Below are 8,135 nucleotides of genomic sequence, written 5' to 3'. Positions count from 1 at the left end.
ATATAAGGTTAAAAGGCCATACGAAGTCCGACTCTCACTCCGGGTGTATACGATAAACGCGGTCCGATTCGCTCGTGCCTCGCCCAGCTTCCTCCACGCGAGGAGTTATTATACTAACGCCTACGCTTGCATGGCGACGCCGCATGGAAACCGGAGCCCGAGGGGTTTTAGTGACGATGAAAAAAGGGGGGTTTGTTTTTCGTGGGTATCCACGGAAATTGGACGTGTGGGCCCCTGGCAACGAGCCGTTAGGTTGTAAATCTCCCCTCTCGGCGGGTCTTGTTCAATCGTACAAGTACGCTGGCCTTTGACGATGCTTTCCGAGCTCTCAGCTATCCTGTTTCATTGGTTTCAATGAATTTTGATACAGGGGAATTTCCTTTCCTCTTTATTTGCTTAATTTTAATGGCCAGTAGTCTGATGGGATTGAGCAAGTTCTGACAATTAAACAAATTCTTTATATGTAAGGAGTATGCAGAATGTGCAAAATGTATGTAATATGTAAATTAAAAAAATATATTTTTGAAATCCTCTAATAATTAAACATTTTTCTATCCAAGTCCCACTTTTCAAATGCATTTGTCTAAAATATGTATTTTTCTAGGGAATATAATCTATCCTTCTCTAGAGAAACATTATTTCTCAGCACGATTTCAGATATGGCATACTTGATTTGTTTTTATTTTAACCACAATACATAAGAATTGAAAATTTTAGGGTGATTTTATAGTTATGCCACGCAGTGTACATCTACCTTATCTTTATTTATATTTTTCACATACAAACGACGTTCCCTTCCTACCGTATATTTAAACACGCAAGACCGTATCCCCCCGTTTCATCTTCAGAAAATAAGCATCTTATCAAAAAGGTGCTCCGCAGCCTACTCTTCCCCCAATATTCCCAAAACGATCCCAGAGCACTTCAAGTTACCGATCTCTTCATTCCTCTATCTCAATGGGATCTAGAATACTAAAACGGTAACAAAAGATCTCGGGCCAGCGTCAGCTCTTATCATCCCCCTAGATAAGCCCGCCGAATCCAGCCGCCTAAAGAGCGTTCCAATGTACGCCAATCAGACGGTCGCGGCTTAATCTTAACGGTAATGTTATCGTTTTCCTCCGAGATTCCCCCTCACGGTTCCATTGGTGAACATCCGAAAAACCAAGTCTCACGAATGGCGTTAATTAACGTCTCAATTAACCTAGCCTGGAGGAACGAACGTTTCGATCGTGTCGCGGTTAACACGAGGATTCTCTTGTAAATTTCTTGCTTTCTCTCTCTCGCTCTCGCGAAAACGACGCGAAGGAAAGGATACCAAGCAGGGGGAATGTATCAGCGACGATCGGTGGCCACTTTACAAGGGGACCGGTACAAATTAACTATATCTGCCGCCCGAGCGGACGTTTACCGCTAATTACATCGTGCACGACGATGTACGTGGTAATTACGCGCTGACCAGTTCGGTCGGTCCCTCCTTCTCCCTCTCACGGGGGGGCTACCGCGTGACTAATAATACCGTGGATCGAAAAATTGTGGCGTGCGATCCACGTACTCGATGGAATATGGCACGATGGGGATTCCCATGGGTAGCCAGCCATCGGACGTCACCCGCTGACCCTGTGCCTGGTTGTTCTTTTTAATTGGTACCGGAACCGAATCGTCGATCGGCTGCAGGTGGAATCGCAACGATTTGTATCAATGGCAGATCATTACTCATCGATCCTCCTGGGGAATTATACGAGTCGCCATTGTCGGGCCATATGAAAGGAACCGAATACGTATTCCCCATGGGTGGGTGTACGATGCTTGTCTTTAGGAATTGGAATGTAGGTACACCGACGAGCAAACTCTTAACTAATGGGGCTTCAGGACGCAACGGCTCACCACAGAAACGGTTCCATGCTGGCTAATCCTACTTTTAATATCTCGATCTACACGAACAAGAAGATACAAATGTCGCGACAAATGTCGAAAAACGTCTCAGGTGGTGATGGTCGATCGGTTGATGCACGTGTTAGCCGGAAGCGGAAACGCGGTGTGGGAACGACCAGGCGCAAGTGGCACGGGGACCGGGGGCTAATGATGCGCATATAAATGCGGGATGCAGAAGAGAAGTCTAGATGACACATGTAGATAACATCGCAATGTGACTGGCGTCCGATATTGGCTCTATCATCGTTCGAAATTAATGCCGGTACACGAACTTCCTCTATTCCCCCTCGTGTAAAAACACGCTTCACGCTTTTCACGTGTTATCTGGGCGTAATGGTGCGCCCTGTACACGTGACCGTAGTGTAATTTGCTTGAGAAAAAAACCAATTACGCGTGTACCATATGCATGGAATAAAAGTATTTCATCGGGGGAATGTGGAATACGGCTTTTTGCAGGAAATTTTTTACGTTAATAGCAGCGTAGTGAGTATTGATCTCCTCAGTGCCCACTTTGGGAACCTATACTAGATTCTGATAGTGAAATAAAAATGCAAATTCATCTCTAAGACGCGAGATCTGCAATTAAATATTAACAAATGAAGAAGTTCGTACAGAAATTACTTCATTTAAGCGTGTGGTATTTTAATAATAAAGAATATATCGCCCCCATTGATCGATGAAATAAAGCGACGAGAAGGAGTTAATATCCTCGGAAATACGAGAGGCTCTGTTAATTGATGTACCTTCGAACGGGGTGTTTGGATTGGTTCAATTCGGTGGCGTGTATAAATTCACGGTGGCTTTAACGGCATAACGGTGGAGCTGCAATAAATCCGGATTCCCTTTTCGCACTTGTTAATTCCCCGATGCATTTCGCCGTTTTTCGATTACATTAGGCCAGGCATTAACGCCGTCGTATTTCCAGCCGGCGGACGTTAAGTAGTACAAATGAAAAGACTCATCCCCATCTGGTATCGTATTCCTTCTGTATCTGGCGTCGTAAACTGTCTTTCGATATAAAAGGGGCGAAAGAATTCAATGAAAGATCCGCCGGAGAATGCACGCGGGGTCCTTCGGCTCCTCGACGCGACGCGAGAGCGCAGGCATTTAAATCGATGCGAGTAGTGATGGGAGCAAGTCGAATTGCTTCGAACATCCTTAAAGGAAATGTGTACAAAGCAATCGAATTTTCGAAGAAATAGCTACTATTGTGTTTTAATTATTTTTGTTTAGATATCAAAACGTATTCAATAAACAGAAACATTATTCGTTTTCCTTGAGTCAAAGTGAAATACTAGTTTGCTGATATTAATCTTTAACTTTTAGAAATTTATAAATATTCGATGACCGTTTCTTCCTTTGCTGCCCCGTACGCCGAGCACTCTGTAGGTAAATACCTACAGCTGGAAGATCGATCTTATCGAAATTCGGACAACCGGACAGCTCACCGTTAATGTCCTTCTCTCAGATTTAATCGACGACATTAACATCGCTTTTGGACTGCAATTTCCAGTCGTGATGGCTTCATTTCTACGAAAGCATCTTCCTCGTCCGTCCACCTTCGTATCATGACATCCATAAAAAATACTATACAGGATTATCTTCTACTCAGTCTATATCTTTTACTCGAATAAAAGAAACAAATGGTTACACATTTCCAAAGCAGAATTCCACCGTTAAAAGGTTAACAATTCTTTACTAATTCTTTATTCCCCTTCTCCCTTTTCTGTCCCACTTTTATTCCTTCCTTAGACCCGTGTTATTACCGATCGCTCAAGCTGTCGGAACGTTAATCGTCATCAGGAAGCATTCGCCGAGACGGTACCCCCGATGACAATCGTTTATAATCCAAACGCGAGCCGATAAGACCGTGGATCGTCCGTTGAAATTTATTTTCGTTCGGGTTTACGACCCTGAACTTGTCTTCACATCCGGCAGTTAAAGCGGACGCAAACATTCCGTCGTGCCGTCATTAATGAGAAAGTTTTGCGCGCCGTTTTAACGACACCCAGTTTCCATTAACAAGTCATAATCGCCACTTTATCGATCACTACCGTGCCCCATCAGTGCGTAGTGTTATCGGAGCCAAGGGTGCCAGCTCGTGCTCGGACGGATAATGTTAAACTTCCGTCTCCCAGGGTATTAAACTGCGGAGCCTGATTCTGTGGCTTTACTGTCGGTAGTAAATAAATAATTAAGCCGTTCTTTTTTTTCTCTGTCGGTTACCCCCTCTCCGACTATGGACTTTAATAGTTGCGCCAATGGGAATCGACGAACTTGGCTTGGTATTCGCGGTTTTTATTCCTGTGATTTAACAGACACCACTTATGGGCAGATTAAGGTGAGGAAAATTCTCGGATGCTGATGGGACATAAAGAGGGTATAATTACGTATTATACTGCGTCATTAGGGGGATTCGTTGAGATTGCAGGCTGATGCGAGCGTTGAAAACCCGTGGAATAGGTGAGAAAGACTTAAGACACATTATTTGGATACTAAATATATCGCTGAGGTATTAGGCATAGTAAATGTCGTTTTTCAAACAAATTTTCGAACGAACAGCCTGGCAGTAGAATAATCTAAGCTGATCACGTTTCGTGGTTCACCCTGTACAATCCACCCTCTATAAATGTCTTACATTTTCATTAAGTATGTAACGGCAGAAGTTAACAGGAATATAATAAGTGATCCTTCCCGGTATTGTACACTTTCAGTCATCGTACACACCGTGAACAGAACGAAACGCAACAAAAGGGGCAATGCATACAGAATACATACATACAGAAATAAATTTGCAGGAAAAAAAAGGAACAGCTAAATACACGAAGCCAAGCATTTAATTGAAGTTCATTCTGAACCGTGAAACGCTCCCTCGAACATGGAAATCCTCCCATTGAAATGCCGCGATAGTGGGCAAACCACGCCCCCGTCCATTAGCCGGACAAATAGCATTTTAAATAACACTTTGGATCACGTATCACGTTTTAATTACACGCTCGTCTCCCCGGTAATATCGTTCCGTCACCGATGCTACTCTCTTTCATTTTTTCTTTCCTGTTCCTCTCCCTCGACCGAATGTCCACCACCTGCCGCGCTCGCGCGCGCGCCAGTTCATTATATCCTTCGTGCATACCTGGCGTTGACACCTTCGTGGCGCGGCGCACAACGAATGATTTTTTGAAAAAATTATTTAGATGGTTGGATTCCTCATTTCAAAAGCACACGATTTAAAAAAAACTTTGATAAAGATACGATTAGTCGTTTAGAAGAAAATTGAATGTGCAAAGGTTCACCCGGTTTTCGTCCCACAGCGGGGCGCTACGAATCCACGGTTTCGCCAGTCGTCGCGCGTCGTCCACGTGCCGCGCGATCGAACGCGTCACATCCGCGCGCACGCGTCGCTGTTTTAGGAAGTAAAATTTCCGAATGGCTAATCAGCGAGACAATGACGCGGAAACTCGCGCGGGGAACCGGAAGGAGACGGGAGGGACTTGTCCCGGGTCGCCGACGACCGTCTCTTCCGCATCGTAATTACACCGAGGACTTACTTCTCTCTGACTGTCCGTCCGGGATGTTAATTAAGATGCAGAATGGCGAGCGCGAAGCATTTGCGTAATTGTCGCGAAAGAACCGCGGCGTTAGACCAGTTCCCTTTCCGGATGTTGGCGTCGGGGATGGTTGCATGGGACTCGCGAGGGATTTGTAGAATTTTTTTGCTATTGCTATTGCAAGAGGTAGAAGACAATTTAAAAATAAATACTCAGATGTTTAAGATAATAGGTGATAAACACCTTTGGAAAAAATAGGTGTTTTGTAAGATAATATAAAAGACGGTACAAACAAGTTCCTTCACATTTCTCAAATACACTCCAATGAAACGGACGGATTACAAGTAACAGAATGTTTTTCGCAAAAAAGTTGTTAATCCCGCGATTAAATACAGTAATTTGCACGTCCTCGTACACTGTAAAAGAAACACCATCGTTTACCGCGATCGTAATTCACCGAAGCAAGCTTCTTCCGCTCATTACCGTCTCCGACGCCCGCGCGAGTGTACTGAAGAGGTTAAAAGAAAAAAAAAAAATAAGTAAACGCGGCGCGCAAACCCTGATAAAAGCTGCGCTACACGCGTGACGGCTTAATAATTGTATGCGCCGCGGCCCCACGGGATTCCGTTTCTACATGTGATGCCGCATAATTACTATGATCCTGCGCTTCACGGTGCTCCAGTTCTCTCCGCGAGGGAAGAGACAGGCGGATCTGCCGTGTGTGTGACCCCCCCGCCAGAAAACGAGCGTACCCTGTTCAAAAAGCGCCGGCACAGAAAGAAAACCTATAATCAACGCGTCAAAAAGCAGAACTTTCACCCAAGCGATCGACGCGAACTGTATGTATAACTCCCAATGCGCGTTCCTGTTCGCCTCGACGAACCGGTGCACGTATCTGGAACAATGTCGGCTACGTTTTTTTCACCCTCCTCGGGATCAGAGGTACTTCTTTTCTTTTTTTGTTCATTCGCTCTGAGACACGCCTTTCCATTGGAAAAAAGGGTCCGTCGAACTCTATCCAGGTTTTAGTGTGTCAAGGTGGGGACAGCTTGGATAGTTTGGTCGATTTGGGGAGGAAGATGAGTATTGGGTTCAGGGGATGGAATCTAGGCCGCTTTGTAATTAGTCTCAGAAAATGCTAGTTCGTGAATTGTTTCATTTCTTTTCATCCCTTGTGGTTTAAATCTTTTGGATATAAAATCCAGTTGCCATATACTACGATGGAAGTATACATTAATAGATTATTATACTTGCACCCGGTACAGTGGAAATCACTGTGCCTCAGCTCCAAGAATTCACTGGAACATCTCGTCGTTCGATGTACATGAGCCATCGTCATAATTAACACGATAACGATGACACATTATTGCCCAAGCGGGGTTCTCATTGCTCCCGATCATTAAGCGTGTAACGCGCACAACGATCGCCAGTCACGATCTCTTCTCCCAGCAGTTTTCACAGCCGCGAGCTAGCGCTTGGTCTGCGTGTTCCCGTTACCGTGCCGCGAAGTGCACCCGCTCGCGACCGCCTAGAAGATGGGCCCCCATGCATTTATGCATATATGTCCGGCACTTCCTCTTTGCATGGATGCAGATGCGGCACGCACCGCGCCGCAGTTGTAATCCTTTCCCCGACGCCCGTAATGGCCGGAATTGTGAATTCAATTGCCTCTGAATTGGACGCAGTAGCGAAAGAGCCAGTCGGTCCAGGCTTGAGGCACGTACGCCGCGCGTATGCAACCATGAAAGGCAGCCGCCAACGTTTGTGCATCCGTCAGGAGGAACGGACAAAGGAGAGCTGCACGTCGATTGCTTCTTTCGAGTGGAAGAAGGATCCTCCGAGTGGGTGACGACACATCGCTTCCACGTCCGTCATGCGAGGGTTAAAGAATGGTTAGATTAAAAATAATATTGCAACTTTCTTAGTCACTGTTAAATTCTTTTATACAGTAGCATCCAGCGTAATTGCATAAAATCCACAGTCTGCCGATAACCAAATAGTGCCACAAGCTAAAACTTTAGTAACGATACGTTCAAGCCTCCTCTATAGCAACTCACTTGCAATTTTTGGAGTGTTCAATCGAGGCCGTGATAATTAGATAGTGAATTGCCTTCAAAAAATTGAAATAAAAAAACCTGAAGTGCACTTACGTGCGGATAAAGCTGTCCACGTTTTAAAAACGCGGAGTGGTGCTTTAAACTTTCAAGCATCAGCGAGCACGTGAAAGGTTGCAAATGAAAACTTGCGAACGATTGAATGACGTATCGCAGGCAATCTGCCCGTGGCCTCTGATCGATACGCAACATCGACCGAGACAAAAGACGATAGAGGAGGAGTGCTGGTAGATCCCGGTGCAGTTATTGTCAGCTGTTTCTTTTTTCTTCTTTTCTTTTTTGTTTCTATCGAAAGGAGATAAATTAAAAAAGATAACGTGACATAACGTAGGCACGTAGTTGTAAGCTGACACCGTGGGCTCATCGTTCTTTCGGTTCCGAGACGGGCGTATATGTATACCGCCCACTGCGCGACAAAAAGGACAGTTCTTCATTTGACGAAACAAAACGCAACGAAACCGTTTTCGCAGAGAATCTCATTTCCTGAAATATTATTCTTTCGTTTTAATAACTCGGCACCCTCGACCTTTTCGCCCTG

Source organism: Dufourea novaeangliae, unplaced genomic scaffold (assembly GCF_001272555.1).
Source record: "Dufourea novaeangliae isolate 0120121106 unplaced genomic scaffold, ASM127255v1 scaffold316, whole genome shotgun sequence".
Taxonomy (NCBI): domain Eukaryota; kingdom Metazoa; phylum Arthropoda; class Insecta; order Hymenoptera; family Halictidae; genus Dufourea; species Dufourea novaeangliae.
This window is presented reverse-complemented; position numbering follows the sequence as displayed.